Here is a 19795-nt window from a genome sequence, read left to right as displayed (position 1 = left end):
GTCAGGGTGCCTGTGTGGCTCAGTCAGTTAAGCATCTGACTTTGGCTCAGGTCATGATCTTGGGGTCCTGGGATCAAGCCGCACATTGGGCTCCCTCCTCAGTGGGGAGTCTGCTTCTCCCTCTCCCTTTGCCTCTCCTCCTGCTCGTGCTCTCTCTCTCTCAAGTAAATAAAATCTTAAAAAAAAAAAAAAAAGAATCATATAGTGGTCTTACAAATAAGCTTTTGTAAGGCAATTTCTGGTTGGTTAGGGACTGCCCTTCCTAGGAAGAGAACTAATGTCAGCAGTGATGGCTTTAATACAAGAGACTTTTACCCAAAGTCGATTTGAGTTAATAAAGAAAATATTTAATATTCACTAGTAACTGCTCTCCATTTTAAAATGTTTGCTCGAATTTTTCTTTCAGCAGTGAATCTGCACCAGATAACTAAAGCAAATTAGTAAAAAAAAAAAAAAGAAGAAGAAGAATTGTTTTTGAAAATGCCAAAGAAGCTTCAGGAACCCCCTCCGCAGCTTGAAGACTGCCCATACCCACAGACACTTCTCCTACTGTCATCTTAGGCATCAATGCCTGTTTTCTCTTCCAGCTCTCATACCATCATCCTATATCCCAATCCTCGGCTCCTTCTATCTGCCCTGCAACATGCTAACATTGCTCCAATAATTCATTTGATACTTACCCAGGCACTAGACTTCTACTTCTGGATGTCCTTGGCTCTGTTCTGTCTTTCCATCAGCCATCAAGTCCTACATACTTCCTAATTATCTTCGAATATTCCCTCTCCTCTTCATCCCCACTGCCAATACCCTAATCTAGCCCACCATCAAACATCACTCAGACCATGGCAATGGCCTCTTTTTTTTTTCAAGTTTTTATTTAAATTTCAGTTAGTTAAAATATTGTGTAATATTAGTTTCAGGACTTGAATTCAGTGATTCATCGCTTACATACAACATCCAGTGCTCATCACAACAAGTGCCCTCCTCAAAACCCATCACCCATTCAACCCAACTCCCCACCCATGTCCCCTCCAGCAACCCTCAGTCTGTTCTCTATGGTTAAGAGTTTGTTTTATGGTTTGCCTTTCTCTTTTTTTCCCCTTTGTTGATCTGCTTCATTTCTTAAATTCCACATAAAAGTGAGATCATGTGGTATTTGTCTTTCTCTGACTATTTCAATTAGCAAAATACACGCTAGCCCCATCCATGTTTTTGCAAATGGCAATATTTAATTCTTTGTTATCCCTGAGTAATATTCCATTGTATATATATACACCACTTTTTTATCCATTCATCAGTCAATGGACATTTGGGCTCTTTCCATAATTTGGCTGTTGCTGATAATGCTGCTATAAACATCAGGGTGCATGTGTCCCTTCCAATCAGTATTTTTGTATCCTTTGGGTAAATACCTAGTAGTACAATTGCTGGATCATAGGGTAGCTATTTTTAACTCTTTGAGGAACCCCCATACTGTTTTTCCACAGTGGCTGCCCCAGTTTGCATTCCCACAATCAGTGTAAGAGGGTTTCCCTTTCTCCACATCCTCACCAACACCTATGGTTTCCCATGTCATTAATTTTAGCCATTCTGACTGGTGTAAGGTGATATTTGTATTTCCCTCATCATCAGTGATGTTGAGCATCTTTTCATGTGTCTGTTGGCCATCTATATGTCTTCTTTGGCAAAATGTCTATTCATGTTTTCTGCCCATTTCTTAACTGGATTATTTGGTTTTTGGGTGTTGAGTTTGATAAGTTCTTTATAGGTTTTACATACTAACCCTTTACCAGATATGTCATTTGCAAATATCTTCTCACATTCCAAAGGTTGCCTTTTAGTTTCCTTGATTGTTTCCTTTGCTGTACAAAAGCTTTTTATCTTGATGAAGTCCCAATACTTCATTTTTGCCTTTGTTTCCCTTGCCTAAGAAGACATATCTAGTAAGAAGTTGCTACAGCCAATGCTGCCTGTGTTCTCCTCTAGGATTTTAATGGTTTTCTGCCTCACATTTAGCTCTTTCATCCATTTGGAATTTATTTTTGTGTATGGTATAAGAAAGTGGTCCAGTTTCATTCTTTTGCCTGTTGCTGTCCAGTTTTCCCAACTCCATTTGTTGAAGAGACTCTCGCTTTTCCATTGGATAGTCTTTTCTGTTTTGTCAAAGATTAGTTGACCATACAGTGTGGGTTCATTTCTGAGTTTTCAATTCTGTTCCATTGATCTACATGTCTATTTTTATGCCAGTACCATGCTGTCTTGATCACTACAGCTTTGTAATATAACTTGAATTCTGATGCCTCCAAAGATTGCTTTGGCTATTCGGGGTCTTTTGTGGTTCCATACAAATTTTTGGATGTTTGTTCTAGCTCTGTGAAAAATACTGGTGGTATTTTGATAGGGATTGCATTGAATGTGTAGATTGCTTTGAGTGGTATAGACATTTTAACAATATTTGTTCTTCCAATCCATGTGCATGGAATGTCTTTCCAATTCTTTGTGTCCTCTTCAATTTCTTTCATCAGTGTTCCATAGTTTTCAGAGTGCAGATCTTTTACCTCTGTGGTTAGGTTTATTCCTAGGTATCTTATGGTTTTTGGTGCAATTGTAAATGGGACTGATTCCTTGATTTCTCTGCTGCTTCATTATTGGTGTATAGAAATGCAACAGATTTCTGTATGTTGATCCTGCAACTTTACTGAATTTGTATATCACTTTTAGCAATTTTTTGGTGGAGTCATTTGGGTTTTCTATAAAGAGTATCATGTCATTTGTGAATAGTGAAAGTTTGATTTCATCTTTGCCGATTTGGATACCTTTTATTTCTTTGTGTTGTCTGATTGCTGAGGCTAGGACTCTAGTGCTGTGTTAAATTAACAGTGGTGAGAGTGGACATCCCGTCTTGTTCCTGACCATAGAGGAAAAGCTCTCAGGTTTTCCCCATTCAGGATTATATTAGCTGTGGATCTTTTGTATATGGGCTTTATGATGTTGAGATATGTTCCCTCTATCTCTACTTTGTTGAGGGTTTTTGTCAAGAATGGATGCTGTACTTTGTCAGATGCTTTTTCTGTTCTTTTTTTTTTTTTAAGATTTTATTTTATTTATTTGACAGAGAGAGAGAGACAGCTAGAGAGAGAACACAAGCAGGGGGAGTGGGAGAGGGAGAAGCAGCTTCCCGCAGAGCAGGGAGCCCGATGCAGGGCTCGATCCCAGGAACCTGGGATCATGACCTGAGCCGAAGGCAGACACTTAACGACTGAGCCACCCAGGCGCCCCAATGCTTTTTCTGTTCTATTGAAAGAATCATATGGTTCTTATCCTTTGTTTTATTAATGTGGTGTATCACATTGATTGATTTGCAAATATTGAACCACCTTGCAACCCAGGAATAAATCCCACTTGGTCGTGGTGAAAGATTCTTTTAATGTACTGTTGGATTCAATTTGCTAGAATCTTGTTGAGAATTTTTGCATCCATGTTCATCTGGGATATTGGTCTGTAATTCTCCTTTTAAGTGGGGTCTTTGGTTTTGGAATCAAGGTAATGCTAGTCCTGTAGAATGAGTTTGGAAGTTTTCCTTCTATTTCAATTTTTTGGAACAGTTTGAGAAGACTATGGATTAGCTCTTATTTAATTTTTTAAAAATATTTTATTTATTTATTTGAGAGAGAAAGAGAGAGAGCACGGAGGTGGGGTGGGGAGGGGGAAATGCAGAGGGAGAGGGAGAAACAGACTCCCTGCTGAGCAGGAAGTCCCAGGAAGAACTCCATCCCAGGACCCTGGGATCATGACCTGATCTGAAGGTAGAGTCTTAACCGACTGAGCCACCCACGCGCTCCTCTTCTTTAAATGTTTGGTAGAATTCCCCTGGGAAGCCATCTGTCCCTGGACTTCTGTTTCTTGGGAGATTTTTGATTACTGATTCAATTTCTTTGCTGGTTATTAGTCTGTTCAAGTTTTCTATTTCTTCTTGTTTCAGTTTTGGTAGTTTATATATTTCTAGGAATTCATCCATTTCTTCCAGCTTGCCCAATTCGTTGTCATATAATTTTTCATAATATTCTCTTATAATTGGGGATGCCTGGGTGGCTCAGTCAGAAGTGTCTACCTTCAGCTAAGGTCATGATCTCCAGGTCCTGGGATAGAGCCCCTTGTTGGGGGTCCCAGCTCGGCAGGGGGGTGTCTGCTTCTCCTTCTCCCTCTGCCCCTCCGCCTGCTTATGCTCTCTCTCTCTCTCTCAAATGACTAAATAAAATCTTTAAAAAAATATTCTCTTAAAATTGCTTGTATTTCTGTAGTGTTGGTTGTGATCTCTCCCCTCTCATTCATGATTTCATTTATTTGGGTCCTTTCTCTTTTCTTTTTGGTAAGTCTGGCTAGGGGTTTATCAATTTTATTAATTTTTCCAAAGAAGCCACTCCTGCTTTCTTTGATCCATTCTGTTTTTTTTTTTGTTGTTGTTGTTTCTATATCATTTATTTCTGCTCTCATCTTTATTATTTCCCTTCTTCTGTTATGATACGAACATTATTATGCTTTATGCGGGCACTGAGTTCCCTAAGTCTACTTTCATGATCCCAAATTTTCCTCTCTTTTTTTCAGCTTCATTATTTTCCATTATTCTATCTTTTTTAAAAAAGATTTTATTTATTTATTTGACAGAGAGAGAGAGCCCAAGCAGAGGAAGCAGCAGGGAGAGGAGGCTCCCCATTGAGCAAGGAGCTCGACATGGGACTCAGTCCCAGGCCCTGGGACCATGACCTGAGCCACAGGCAGACGCTTAACTGACTGAGCCACCCAGGTGTCCCTTTCCATAATTCTATCTTCTATATCCCGTTTTGTTCCTCTACTTCTTCCATCCTTGTGGTCATTACATCCAGTCAGTTTCACATCTCAGTCATAACATTTTTTTATTTTGGCCTATTTTTTAGCTCTTTTATCTCTGAGGTAATGGACTCTCTGGTATTTTCCATGCCTTTCTCAAGCCCAGCTAGTATCCTTCTGATTGTTATTTTATATTCTGGATCAGGCATATTACATATATCTGTTTTAATTAGATCCCTGGCTGTGACCTTTTCGTGTTCTTTCTTCTGGGATGAATTCCTCCGTCTTAGCATTTTGTCTAGGTCTCTGTCTCCTTCTCTGTGTTAGGAACAGCCGTTGTGTTTCCTGCTCCTGAGAGTAATGGCTTTATGAAGAAGAGGTCAGATAGTGTCTAGGGCCTGCCACTTCAGGAAGTGTCTCTGGAGTGTGCTGTTTGTATTCTGCTGTTGTGTTTTGGCTGCTCTATCCCTCAGGCCAGTCATCTGCCGAGTTTCTCCTTACCTGCAGTGGGGAGTATTTGGACCTTGGCCAGAGTGTGGTGAGTTTTAACTGGGTGTGTTCTGGTCTGCTTGTTAAATGATACCTGATGCTATTTCCACTAGAACTGAAGCTTTGCAGAACTCTATGGTCAGTAGGCGTGGTGCACGCGGAGGGTTTGTGCTGATCTTGGGGGTTGGTGGTGGGCACTGCTCTGGTTCTCAGGCATGCTTGCTCTAGAAAAGCAGCACCTGCACACAAAAATCCACCCCTCTCATTTTTCCAGTCATTATCTTTGGGGAAATGTTCTCCTTGTGCGATCCCCTATGGACTCCTCTCTCTCTCTCTCTCTCTGTCCCCCTTCCCTCTGTGACCAGGCTCCCTCCCCTCTGCAGCACCCACATTCCTTTTCTCCCCCAGTTACATCTCTGCAACTCCCAGCTTCCAAGATGTGGCCTCTTCTCTCCCTCTCTTGCATTTTGTTGTTAGTCCTTAGATCGATTTCTTGGATATTCAGAATGATTTGATACTTATCTAGCTGTGTTCCAGGGATGGGGCAAGCCTAGGGCCCTCCTACTACTCTGCCATCTTAGTTCTTCCCCCAATGGGTCTTTTTTTTTTTTTTTTTAAAGATTTTATTTATTTATTTGACAGAGAGAGACACAGTGAGAGAGGGAACACAAGCAGGAGGAGTGGGAGAGGGAGAAGCAGGCTTCCCGCGGAGTAGAGAGCCCAATGCGGGGTTCAATCCCAGGACCCTGGGACCATGACCTGGGCTGAAGGCAGACGCTTAATGACTGAGCCACCCAGGCACCCCCCTAATGGGTCTTTTTACATAAATTTCTCCCCTTTTTAATTTGTTCTCTACCCTTTGGCAAAGTAATCATTTCAAAAAGTAAATTCACCATGACGACTCTCCTGTGTTTAAAAGCCTTTCAATAGCTTATTCTTGCCATTAGAATAAAGTCCAAAGTATCACATGGCTTACAAGGCTCTCCATGGTCTGCTCTCTTGATCAACATCACATTTCTTTCTGATGCCACACTCCTCTTCCATCTCTATGTTCAGCCAACTGGATTACTCTCAGTTTCTTTAGTTATGCTGGCTTTCTTCTGCCCCAAGACTTCCACAGATTGTTCCCTCTGCCCTTAGGGGACTTGTCCCAAATTCTTCAAGTCACCTCAAACATCATTTCCTCAGAGAACAGTTTCCTGTCCCTATAAGTCAGGTAGGTCCCTTATGATGTAATCCCAGAGGACTGCTCTGCCAACTGTGAGCCTTAGGAAGTCATGGACCATGTCTGTTATCCTTGGGTGTGTTCTCAACTCCCTGACCTCTCTGCTTTATTATACCTTCCACAAGTCCCCTTTTTCCTATACTCTAAGGAGTAGATGTTATTTCTGTCTTCGTTTTCTCATTTTGAACTCTCTTAGAGAAATATATCCCTCATTTAAAATTCTACAGCCCTGGGAGTCAATGAGAGAGGGCTCTAATCAAACTGTTTCTTTCAATAAGAAATTTTAGAGAGAAAGAATGGTAGATTAGTTAAGATAGTGGTCCCTCAAGTTAGACCACTTGGGTTCAAATCCTGACTTTGTCAATCACAAGGAATGTAAGTCTAGGTAAATTATTTAATCTCTAGCCTTGACTGAGTTTCCTCATCTGTGGAGTAGTGTAATACATTATAGGGTTGTTGGGAGAATTAAATGAATTAATATACGTCAAACACTTAGAACAGTGCCTGGTATGTAATATATGTTAGGCAAATATTAGCTATTATAATTTCTTTTTTTTTTTTTAAAGATTTATTTATTTATTTATTTGAGAGAGAGAATGAGAGAGAGCACATGAGAGGGGGGAGGGTCAGAGGGAGAAGCAGACTCCCCGCTGAGCAGGGAGCCCGATGCGGGACTCGATCCAGGGACTCCAGGATCATGACCTGAGCCAAAGGCAGTCGCTTAACCAACTGAGCCACCCAGGCGCCCAGCTATTATCATTTCTTAAACATGGACTCTGTGCTACATTAGACTAATAAAGTTAACCCTGTGAGGGTAGGGCTTGGGCCTGCCTTCTTTATTTTGGTATTCTCAATGATTAGCACTTTATCTTAGCACTAAGTAGTTGTACATTAAATACTTGTAGCTTGAAATCAAGGATGACTTGAAATCAAGGATGGTCATCATTTGTTAGGCATCATCATAATGGAGAATAGCAGAGAAGGGACCTAACTTTTTTTTTTTTAAGTAAGCTCTACACCCAATGTGGGGCTTGAATTCAGGATTCTGAAATCAAGAGTCACGTGCTCTACCCACTGAACCAGCCAGGCGCCCTAGAAGGGACCTAAATTTTATTGAGCAATTTCCACAAACCTCCTCTCCTTACCTGAAAATGGTGGTAATATCTTTCTCACAGGACTGTTGTGAGATTTGAGTGATAATAAATGATGTAAAATGCTTATCTCAGTGCCCAGCACACTAAGCTCACCAATTATGGACTATTGTTACCCTCTGAGCTTGGAAGCTAGTAGGTCTAGTAGGTGTCTTCCTTTCTCTCAGTTCCAGCATTAGGTTCTCAGTTCTGCCTCCTTGTCTGTCTGACTTTATTAAGGCATTTCCAACAAGATGATCTTCTATCTTCTCAACTTCTGCTCACTGTTATAAAATCTCTGTGAAAGCCCAGCAGACTCCTCTGCCTTCAATATTAGCTAACACTTCCCCTGTCCAGAACTTACTCCATCCTTACGGATATTGAGAAGATAAACGGAAATGATTAGAATGTACTTTCCAAATATAAAACACTGTACTATAGGAGTTTACCAAGGGGGATTAATATAACCAGATATCTGTAGAACTTTATGAAGACTCTGTGTATCTCTCAACCTTAATGTCTAAGATTGTGGATATGATAGAAATCTATAAATAGCTTAGAAAAGCAAATTTATTAAAGTCTAGGACAACTGTGTTACCCAGCTGTACACAGTGTGTTCTTTCTTCAGATGCTGCAATAAATGAAAAAAAAAAATGGTTGCCATAGAGATAGTTAAACTATGCCCTTTGGCTAGCAGATTAGAAGTCCATTTCAACCTAGGAGAAGAGAATGCATTCTGTCTCTAAGTGATCTTTACAGATTATTTCTATCACAGTTGCAGTCCAAGTTATTAAAGTTCAAATGCTAAACCTATAAACATAGCAACTTATAAAGACTTTTGTTCTTTTGATAAAATTTATTTTAACATTTATGTGCAACCCTTAAAGGCTGCTATCTTTTTGTCTTGGAAAATGTATGTTTAAAGTTCTTCCCCCTAAGATATTATAAAAATCTTCCTTGAAATCTATTCTGTCATACAGTTGGCTTTATTTTCTTTGACGCTCATATTTTATTTTTGAATTATTTGTCAGAGGCAATATGTAGTATTGCTAAGGATGGACCAGCACAGGAAATGCTTATGAAACGTGGAAAACTCATTTAATTACTCATAGTAATCAGCAGAAAGATTTGTGGATGATAATATTTAGATCCTTATGTAGTCATTTCATTTGTTCTTCAAAATTCAGAAAGTAATTACAAATCCACAGCCAGGAGAATCTGCCAGTCGATGTGAGCATTTGCTGCAGGAAGAAAATTTGTCAAGGTTAAGCTTATTTTGCCTGGTTGGGTAAGATAGGTTCTGTAGATAACAAAGAGGCTGGATTTTTTTTCCTCTAAAATTGAATGAATTTTATGTCATCATAAATCTGACCACTGTTCCCTGAAATATTGCTGTATAAATTCATTTTTCAGATCTGGTAACTTAAAAGAGATTGTATTCCCTAGGAAAATAATAATTTCCCTCTTTTCCTGGGCATTGGGGATTCAGTCACAACCTTCCTTTGCTCATGCCAACATTTAGGGAATTGTTTCCGTACCTTATGCTGGTGGCAACTATTTATATCGTGTGTGTGTGTGTGTGTATGTGTGTGTGTGTGTGAAGTATATGTGTTTAATTGGGCATTTAAGGGGAGGAAGAATAGTAGAGAAAAAGTACCTGCCAAATATCCTGAACTTCAAACCAGGAATCTTAAAGTTCTAAATTTAAGTGAGTAAATGATCATATAGCTTGTTTCCCATCTTTCCCTCATCCGCCACCCCCAAAGTCCTTCTCTTAGATGTAGTAAAACCAAATGAGTCAATATGCATGAAGATCTCTTAGTTCCTGAAGGCCACACATCATTTAAGGTAGAATGCTAGTTTTCTTTTTTTTCTGAGATGAAGTGAAAACATAAACAACTCATACTCTGTACATTAGGAGAGTTGAAATAGGAGTCATACATTGTTCAGGTTCTTCTTATTATGCATAAAATCAGTTATTTTATTTCTTTACCTAAGAACCTCTTTCATGTTTGTACAAGGAAAAGCATGGCAAACAGTGAAATTTTACTAGTCTAAAACATTCCCCTCCCTCTTCTCCATTCCCAGTTTTCCACTAGAGAGGCTAGAAATGCTAGCTTTTTAGAAAGAAATACTTTCTTTCTACCTCCCTATGGCTGGGGGTGGCCATGAGAATCTGTCCTGGCGAATATGGCATAAACAGAAGTCTACTGTGAGATTTCTGGGAAAGCTTTTCTTTTCTTTTTTTTTTTTAAGCTTTTCTTTTTTAATAAAGGGACAGATGTGGTTGGTGCTACCCTTTTTTCCTCCTCCTCACCAATTTCTTTATGCCTTAAATGTGAAAGTGACGTCTGGTACTGTGGTGGCCATATTGTGACCATGAGTCCAACGTATTAAGCTAAAGGTGATGGAATGGAAGATAGAAAGGGCCAGGGTCTCTGATGACATCATTCAGAAAGGAGATACAACTTCCTGTTTCCTAATTGTAATGAGACAAATAAATCCTTACTGACTCAAGCCACTGTTAGATTTTCTGATTGTAATGAGACAAATAAATCCTTACTGACTCAAGCCACTGTTAGTTTGATTTTCTGAATACTTACAACCAAGAAAAGACCCTAACTGATACAAGGTTTGGTTTGAATTTCAGTCTGAGAACCACCCCCACCCTAAACGATGTTAATACTTTCCATTTTATCTCTTGTCTATTTTAGGTGAGATTGTTTCATCTGTACTAATCATTATAAGCTGTTTTCAATTCAGTAAGTAAGCTGGACCTTTCCAAAGGGGATAGTTTAGTGTTGCAAACTTTAGCACATTATCAAGATGTGTATGTAACACAGTTCAAGAATCATCCTTTTAACCAGTTCGGTCAATGAGGCCAATTACAGACCAGGAAGGAGAAAATTTAAAGTTAATCTCTTTGTATCAGAAGTGCAGATAACTCAAATCAAGTCATTTTCTGTGCAAGTTAATGAAATGAAACTGACTTCCATAAAGTAGAAAGCATGTCTTCTCTGTAAGTATTCTTATTTTTTCTACCCCAATTTTGTATCTCTGGGAATCGGACATGCTCTCTTGGCAGACTCATCTGTTTTTAGTGGAAAGATGTACAGGTCTTCCAAAGCACTTCTCCTTTCGACTCCCCCTGGTTCTGATTAGTACTCCCCAGAGTGACAGACACACTTGTGTAGTTTCTAAGCAGCCAGCTGCAATGCCGTGTATCTATCAGCATCATCATTTGACACTCTCAAGTTCCCCATGATCTCCCAGTCACTTCAGATAGTCAGTCATGTTCAGGTTAGTGTCACTTGTTCTGAACCAATTCTCCATCAGTTATGGGGAACAAAGCTAAATAATTTACACTGCTATTTAACAGAGAGCCCCTAAACTTTGAACATACACAGTCATAAAAGGGTTCCCTGAAAAGATAGCCTTTTATGATTCTTTGGAAAATTATTTCAGTTCAGTGAGCTATATACATCATCAAACACCATGGGTATGAATAACAGTGTTGCATTCTGTTGATTCTGGCTCCAAATTTGCATGTCAGATCATTCAATAACAATCACCAACTGCTTTTTGTTATAAATTGAGGTTAAATTCACATAACATAAAATTAACCAGTTTAAAGTATACAACTCAGTGGCATTTAGTGCATTCACGATATTGTGCAGTTGCCGCCTCTATCAATTTCCAGACATTTTTATCACCCCAAAAGAAAATCCCATACCAATTCAGCAGTCACTCGCCATTGTCTCCCTCCAGCCTGGGACAACCACCAATCTGCTTTTTGTTTTTATGGATTTACCTATTCTGGATAATCCATATAAATGGGGTCATACAATATGTGACCTTTTGTGTCTGGCTTCTTTCATTCAGCATAATGTTTTTGAGGTCCAGCCACATCATAGCATGTATCAGTACTTTATTTCTTTTTATGGCTGAATACTATTCCATTGTATTGATCTACCACATTTTGCTTATCCATTTATTATTGATGAACATTTGGGTTGTTTCTATCTTTGGGGTATTGGGAGTAGTGCTGCTATAGAAATGTATGTACAAGTATTTGTTTGAGTATCTTTTTAAAATTCTGTTGGCTATGTTCCTTGGAGTGGAATTGCTCGGTCAGATGGTAGTTTTGTGTTTAGCATTTTGAGGAAGGACCACACTGTTTTCCACAGCAGCTACACCATTTTACATACCCACCAGCAATATACAGAAGTTCCAGTTTGTTCCCATCCTTACCAACACTTGTTTTCCTTTTGTTTTTTTATTATGGCCATCTTAGTGGGTATAAAGTGGCATCTCATTGTGGTTTTGACTTGCATTTCCCTAATGATTAATGATGTTTAGCATCTTTTCATGTGCTTGTTGGCTGTTTGCATATCTTCTTTACAGAAATGTCTTTACAAGTTCTTTGCCCATTTTTAAAATGGGTTGTTTGTCTGCATTGTTGAGTTGTAAGAGTTCTTTATATATTCTGGGTAAAGGTTCCCTCTTGGATATGTGATTTGCAAATATTCTTTTCAGTTATGTGGGTTTTCTTTTCAGTTTTTAAATAATGCCCTTTGATGCGCAAAGGTTTTTAATTTTGATGAAGTCCAGCTTATTTGTCCTTTCATTGCTTGTGTTTTTGATCTCATATCTAAGAATCCATTGCCAAATCCAAGGTCATGACGATTTACCACACTGTGTTTTCTTCTAAGAGTTTTATAGCATCAAATGCTTTTGTGAAGTTAGCACAGCGTGACTGCTAAAAACAAAAGTAAAAAGCAATAAAGTTTACGTACTAACCTGCTCCAGAGTAGAGCTTATCTAATGCTGAAGACTGTTTGTTTTCAGTACTATATAATTAGAAGTTGGTCCTAGATTCTGCTACCTAGACGTCACATTGTCCTCTTAGCATCTAATTAACAGAGGTTGTTAACTGATGAGCTAAGTGAGAGAAAGACAATTTAATAAGAAGGTCAACATAGCCCTTGGAAGATAGGCAGATGGTTCTGTAACATGACGCCAAGCTTCTTACCAAATGAAGGCTTACAGCACAAACCAATCCTTGCTGTGTTTCAAAATATTTTAGCTGTCACACAAATTAATTTCATTTCTTAAGCAGCTCCATTAGTTAATACCTTTCACTGAATATCAAGGCAGAGCCTCCACCAATAAGATGTTAGACACAGCTTTGAAATGAGTAGTAGGATGCCCTCATAATGCTATCCAAAGCAGGGCCAGCCTTTGGAAAACTGGACTAGAGATTAAGTTTGTACCTATTGTACCTACTAAGGTTTCAAACACAGTGAGACAGCCTTCTGACCAGCCTATATCCCAGATGTGAGTGGTTTTTATGGCTAGTCTCCGTAGATGTTTAGCTTTGCAGGTTGAGAAATTATTTTTGACTTATTAAGAAATTGTTCAAGTTTAGGAGGCATTCATTTCATTCTAACAACTCACAAGAGGTTGCTGTATCAGTTAGAATGGCAGTTTCAGGATTTATAGAGATTATATCTGCCCAGAGGCCAACATTGGCTATTTGCTTCAACTTCTCTACCTTAGGGGTAAAACCACTGGGAGAATAAATTGGTGCTGCATTTTGGTAGAAATACAGTAAAAGTGCATGTGATGGTTCCAGGTAGTATGGATCTTCACCTGCCCCTCTCAGCTCATAGAAGGAGGGTACTCATGTATAAATATTAGTTGACCTTCCCCAAAGAGGTTCTGTCTTTTAAGAGGTGCACCGCTAATTCCCATGTACAGCTTTTCTCTTTGGTGGGTCGTAGCCTGGACAAAAGCATATTCAGAGTATCCAGGAACATCATTCTATCTACATGTCTCTACCCACAGTTCCTTCCATATTAGGGGAGATCTTGCTCTTCCATGAATCTCAAGCCCAGAGGCAAACGCCGAATTACACTTTGAGTAATTCAGGAGTTTAATAACTTAAAAATTAAGCTCTGAGCCATCCCAAGCAGCAGGGAGTTAATGGTGTTTTATTTTCTCTTGCTTTTTAAAAGCAAGAAAGAATCTAAAAAAAAAAGTAAGTGCATTTAACACTTTCTTTCAAAAAGCAAGAAGGAGCCTGAAAAAAAAGTAAGAGCATTTAACACTTCCCTTCTCACACACCAAACCACAACATTACTGTGGACAAGCAATACCTATCTTAGGGTTTCTCAAAACGGGTCTGGGTGTTACCAGCAGTGCAGAGGTTGATTTCAGCCGTTACCCAGATGCAGAGATTTTATTTTTAAGGTTATGCATTTATGTTAATGTGTGTTAGAAAAATATCTAACTAGCTTATCAAACTCATGGTGTCATAGATACCATTGCTTAGGGTGAAACTAAAGTATGAAAAATATTATTAATTAACTGTTTTAAAGAACTCCATGAGCTGTTTTAAAGAATTACATTGAAGAGTATAGGTGGTAGGAGAATATAGCAAAGATGATAAAGGTAAATAACCAAAGAGCAAAATTTGGGAAACACTGAATTTATTTGTCTTATATTAAGTGACAAAGTTTTAGCAGCTTTTCTGCAATATGTCTGATAGCTGATTTAATAAATCCAACTAATCACATTCCATTCCCTATCTCCTACTTTGACTGGTTTTAAATGCTTACCCCTCAATTGCTTGACATTACAAAGTATGAACTTCATTTGGAAAAAAAAAATGCTTACTATGGCAAGCTCTCCATGGACGTTTCTCCCAATTTTCCTCTTCATTCAAGCATTCAGATTCAGCATTTATCTGTAAATGCACTCCCTTGTGATTATGCCTCATCCTGACTTCCTCTTATCAGTAAGTCAGCCTTGCCTTTCTCCTAGTCTTCCTTTCTCTTCACCCATCCCTGAGCTGTATTTCTCTTGAAACTTCCATTTAGTAATTTATTTTCCTATCTGGCACTAAATGTACATTATTTTCCTCACCCATGACATTCCTCTCCTCTCCTCCTAGTTCTTTCTGCCTAGTGCAACACTTGGTGAAAATAATGACAACAAAAATAGTTAGATGTAATTACTCGCTATTTTTATAAAATTAAGTGTAGCTTGCCCCTGCTCTATTCTAGGTATATTCTAACTAAATAATTGACATTGGCCCTCTGAAGTCAAAGTGCCCTTCCATCTGGGGAGGCTGGATAAACCTAACATCAGCTTGGTCTCCTGCCTTCCTTTTCTTAGGTCTAAGGCAGACTTCCAGCCCTCCTTCTGTTATGACAGCACAACAAAAATCTGAGGCATTTGGCAATATCACTGACAAGACTGCAGTTTTGTTTTTGTTTTTGTGTTTGAGAAACCCAGTGACTTTCTTAACTGGACTAAGAGACAATGGCTCTATTTTGGACATGTTTATAAATGACTTCAAATGAGTCATTTCTGCAGATGCAGTCTTATTCACTTTCCATCAGTTTTAGTATCAGAAGCTAACCTTTCCTTAACTTCATCCCTAAATTTCGGAGCTATCTCCTGTTTGGAACCTTAATGAATTACTGCACTGTTCCATGCAATGTTTCAGCATCTCTGTATGCAGGCCTTAGTCTGTGACCTGTGACAGGGCCTTCCTGTCTCAGTCAGGTGCCCAGATGTAAAGTGATCTTTGCTAACAAAGTTTTCATTGATTAGCAGTTGTGATTAAAAAAGGGAACCCAGGGCACTGGGCTGGCTCAGTTAGTAGAGCGTGTGACTCTTGATCTCGGGGTTGTAAGTTTGAGCCCCAAACTGGGTGTAGAGATTACTTAAAAAAATAAAATCCATATAAATAAATAAATAAATAAATAAAGATAACCCTTCCCTAATGAATGTATGGATTTAAGAGTACAGTACTCCTGTCCATATGGAGGTAAGAATAATAGAAATGTAAATGGGTTTTATGTCGTCTCAAGAGGGAAAGGATGAAGTCTCTGGAAGTACTGGAGGTATAACGGTGAGAGAAGAAGATGGATAAAATGAAATGTAGAAGTTACTTAAAGAGACACTTGGGGAAAATTCCAGAAAAATGGAAAACTAGAGCAGGGATAGGAGGTTGGAAGGATATGCTAGTGGAGTCCGTGGGAGAAGTACATTAGCCTTATAGAGATAAGTATCCAGAAAAGGCTCGGAAAGAGGAAATAGCAGCTTAAACCACTTCCTCTGAACAGACCGAAGGGATCTTGAGATGGGAAATTTGATGAAGAGAGTTAGAAAGGAATCCACAGTCAACTGCTCAAGCAGTATCTGGAGGTTGCAGAGAGAAAGTGGTGTTTAGCTGGGACCAAGGACAACGCATGGTGGCTAGAACTGAGCTTAATGACCACCTGACCTGACAGTGAAATTTGAGTAACAATCTGTTAAAATTGGGTTTAGTGAGTTAAAAATCATTAAGCTGTTTTAAGAAGCCAGACTGTATTCCTGTCACTCGGGATAATTTGTATCCTGCAATCTCCTCACTTCAGAACAAAGCCTTGTTGAAACCTAAGTGACTAACTGGGCTGAGACAGCAAGACCCAGAAAGGAGAAGAAACCAGAAACAAACAAACATACAAATAAATCAGACAAGGACAAGGCCACGGTGTGCATGGTAAGTGGTGATGGGGAAACTTACCGGTCATGGACTACTAGGAAGATTTTCTTGGGGACTACTATGATACATCTTTGTCCCAAGGTATAAAAAGGATTATTTAGGGATATGAGATCTTTCTAGTACTCTTCAAATCTTGCCATATCTAGTTCTGAGTATGAACTGAGGTGGGTCAGAATGCACTTTAAATATATATATTATTGAATACTTAAATACATATATATTCACACTGAAATTCAATTATAGCTGAAGCATAAGTAAAATATTTTTAGATACGTTTTCTTTCAAACCAAATTTTCCTTATGTCAGAAGTGAAACCAAAGAAACACATGGTGAAATTCTGTATTCTCTCTTTTTCTACCACAATTGCTCTATTCTTCTCTACAGGTGGAGGATCATGTTACCATTTAGGTTTGGCAAGCAATGGTAAGTTTTTGATTGCTTCTGATTCAGGTTACTTTAAAATTCCTTTTTTTGGGTGTGATGAAATTCCATACACATTTTTCTTAGAGCTCTTCCCCTCAAAGACCGGTTCCATGTTAAAAGAGTTTTTTTTTTGTTGTTGTTGGCTTGTTTTAAAAGCAAAGCTGCTAATTGAATCTGGTGGTCATCATAGGCAGTATAAAATTTTGATTCGGGGATATGGAAAAAATTTGGAGGTTTACTGAAATGAAATGACTTGGTGGTAGAATCAGACATTGGGTGAAAAAAGGAAAACGGGGCATATGACACTGTGCTATCTCAGAAATGGGAGACCGGTGTCCAGTGTCAGTAGTAGATGGCACCTTGCTCACCCGGGACAGCCATCACCCAGATAAGATAAACCTGGGGATACTATCCTGGCTCTTTGGTTAGTGCCCTACCCCCATGCAGTGCAGTAGGATAAAAACTCAGGTGGGCATTTGGCCAAGGGGAGAACAAGATACTCTATATTGCAGGTAATAAGAAGAGAATTTCCTAAACATACACTTGGAGCTGGAAATGAAGGCAGAATTTGATATTTGCACATATAAGCCTGAGGGAGCAGGGGGGTGAGTATGGGTGATGGATAAAGGCTTTTTTTTTTTTTTTTGAGAAGGTAGCAACCATGTAAACAGCTGTCAAATTTTGTCTTCCTTCTCGACCGTTTCTCAGTCTTGATTTCACACGTCTTCCTCTATATCTTCCCTTCACAGTGTTAACAATGGTCAGGTCTCATGTTAGGAAACTGTGGAAAGGGAGCCACACTATGGTGGATACCTAAAACCCTTATTCTCCAAGTCAAATCAAGTGAGAACTCATGTCCTCCTCCTGCCTCTTCTATCTTCCTTCCCAAACAAGTGCATATGTGCACATGATATTCAGGTTCTTTGTAGTTCTCTGTCACTTTTTTTTTCCATCAAGGTGTGTCTGATGTTCATCTCTAAATGTGTCCTGTCTCTGGAATGGCCCTGTTCAGACACCATATTCTCTCCACTACACATATATTAAGCACCTATTATACACACTCAGTGGATATTCATGAAGAAGAGCCTGTAAGTGGATGTGATTTCCCCTTGTGTCTGCAGTTTGCAGGGATTCGAAACACTCTCACCAGACTCTCACTTCAGCAATTCATTTAAAAATTAGTTGTATTCTGGGGATTCCTGGCTGGCTCAATCAGTGGGGTATGCGACTCTTGATCTTGGGGTCATGAGTCGAAGCCCCCCATTGGGCATGGAGTCTACTAAGAAAAAACTAGTTGTATTCTTTTCTTACCTGCTTGTATGGCATCTGGAGTTTCTTCCTCCAATGTTCTGCCACAAGCGAGCCAGTGTTCTCTGTCCTTGGAAGTTTTTGTCTTTCCTTGGATTTCAAAGCACTTTGTTGTCCAGTGATACCAGCTCTTTGATAAGTTTAAGAAAAGGTATGATTATATTGATTATCCTGCTTTTTCTCTCTTGTTAGGGTGGAAACAATATTATTTCCAGCTCCCTATATCCTAGATAGAACTAGAATTGTGTTTACTTTTAATTATATTTGATTTGGGTTTATGGCAGGATAAGCATGCAGCTATTTTTAAGAAGTAGTAACAAATGTGAGACAAAAGACATGAAAATTCAGGAGTTATCTGCAGATGTGATCATGAGAGCTGATAGAATATGATATTTTAGGGGAAAAATAAACTGCAAAAAAAGTGCTGTTGGTTGGAGAATGAAATCATTGAACTTACTGTAAAAGAAGATAATGTATATATGTCTGTGTTTGATGGGAAGTGGATGGTTGAACAAAATAATTAAACTTTCTTTGTAGTCTATCATTCCAGTTTTTAATCTGTTTTCCTGCTATGTTTGCCCTTTAGTTAAGCAGACCTGTTTCTAGAGAATCATCTGAAAGTTTTTCCTCTTTTCTCTCTCAACTAGTCAATACTGGTACATTCTGGCTTTATCAGCAAAGAAAGTAATCACTATTTCTTTTATTTTTTTCCCCTTTGGATTCCTTTAATTATTTAAAGTGGTACTGCTCCAAATAGCTAAAGACTAATTAAAAAAAAAACAACAACAAATGGTGATTCATTCATTTCCTCAGATGAACCACATCTCAGCCCAAGGGCTCAGGACGGCAGCAGCATGAGGTTAATTCTGGAATCACAGGCTGTTTGCTTGAGAACTTTCACTGATCATCTCTTCTGGGTGGGAGCTCCCACTGATTGCATCTACAGAATGACAGATGAGAATTAGGCTTTCTATTTGGGAGGTAGGTATTTTGAGCACAACTGAGCATGATATAGGTAGGGTGGATTAGGTTGAAACGAACCCCAGTCTGACAAAGCCCTTAAAATACACACACACACACACACATGCTCAATAACAAAGGCAGTATCCACCCTCAAGATCAAGGTAGTTCTTTTCTGGCAGTAGCAGCCGTGGCGTGATAATTAAAGTAATTAAGGCTATGGACTCTGAGCTTAAATCCCGGCTGCATCAGCCACTAGCTGTGCAACCTTGACAAGTGATTTGCTCTCCCCAGATTTTGGTTTCCTCTAATGTTACATAGGGGTTAATCGTCACAGCTAACATTTGTCAAGTATATGCCATGCACAGAGTATTTTTCACATACTTACTTTTATTTTCTGAGTGCACAAAATTCTTCTTTTAGAACAATAAAGTACATGCACGTATCTGATTTATTTTTGATACGATGAACTGGAAGAAGAGTTAGAAGAAAATATTCAAACTTGAGAACAAAATGGGATGGAAAACACAGAAAAGAGAGTAAAAGTCAAATGGGACACGGTGATTAGGTTTAACACATATAGCTGGAGTCCCAGGAAAAGAGAGAGAATGGGGAGAAGCTTATTTGCCAGACACTGTTAAGCATTTTACAGATATAATGCATTCAATCCTCATAAAAACTCTGAGGTGTAGGTACTGTTCTTGCCACATTCATTGTACAGTTGAGGAGTCCCAGGCACTGGTAAGTTAGGGAACTTGCCCAGGGCCACATAGCTCATAGGTGGTAGAGCTGGGATGTAAACCCAGTCTAGCTTCACAGCCCACATTCTAGCCCAGTCCTATTCTGAGAACTTTGTATATATTAACTCGCAAAATG

The 19795-nt window shown here is 39.0% G+C and overlaps 1 long non-coding RNA gene across 1 annotated transcript; it reads left to right on the top strand.

Moving 5' to 3' along the window:
* The first annotated feature begins 14658 nt into the window (after positions 1 to 14658).
* Positions 14659 to 19287, top strand: LOC123860499 (uncharacterized). The gene is made up of 4 exons (XR_006794691.2): positions 14659 to 16225; positions 16613 to 16651; positions 17164 to 17256; positions 18773 to 19287. It is a non-coding gene; the product is annotated as an uncharacterized LOC123860499 (long non-coding RNA).
* The last annotated feature ends 508 nt before the right edge of the window (positions 19288 to 19795 follow it).

The sequence above is a fragment of the Mirounga angustirostris genome, unplaced genomic scaffold (assembly GCF_029215605.1).
Source record: "Mirounga angustirostris isolate CCGP_5_RB_7025 unplaced genomic scaffold, mMirAng1.0.hap1 SCAF_4, whole genome shotgun sequence".
Taxonomy (NCBI): domain Eukaryota; kingdom Metazoa; phylum Chordata; class Mammalia; order Carnivora; family Phocidae; genus Mirounga; species Mirounga angustirostris.
This window is presented reverse-complemented; position numbering and strand designations above follow the sequence as displayed.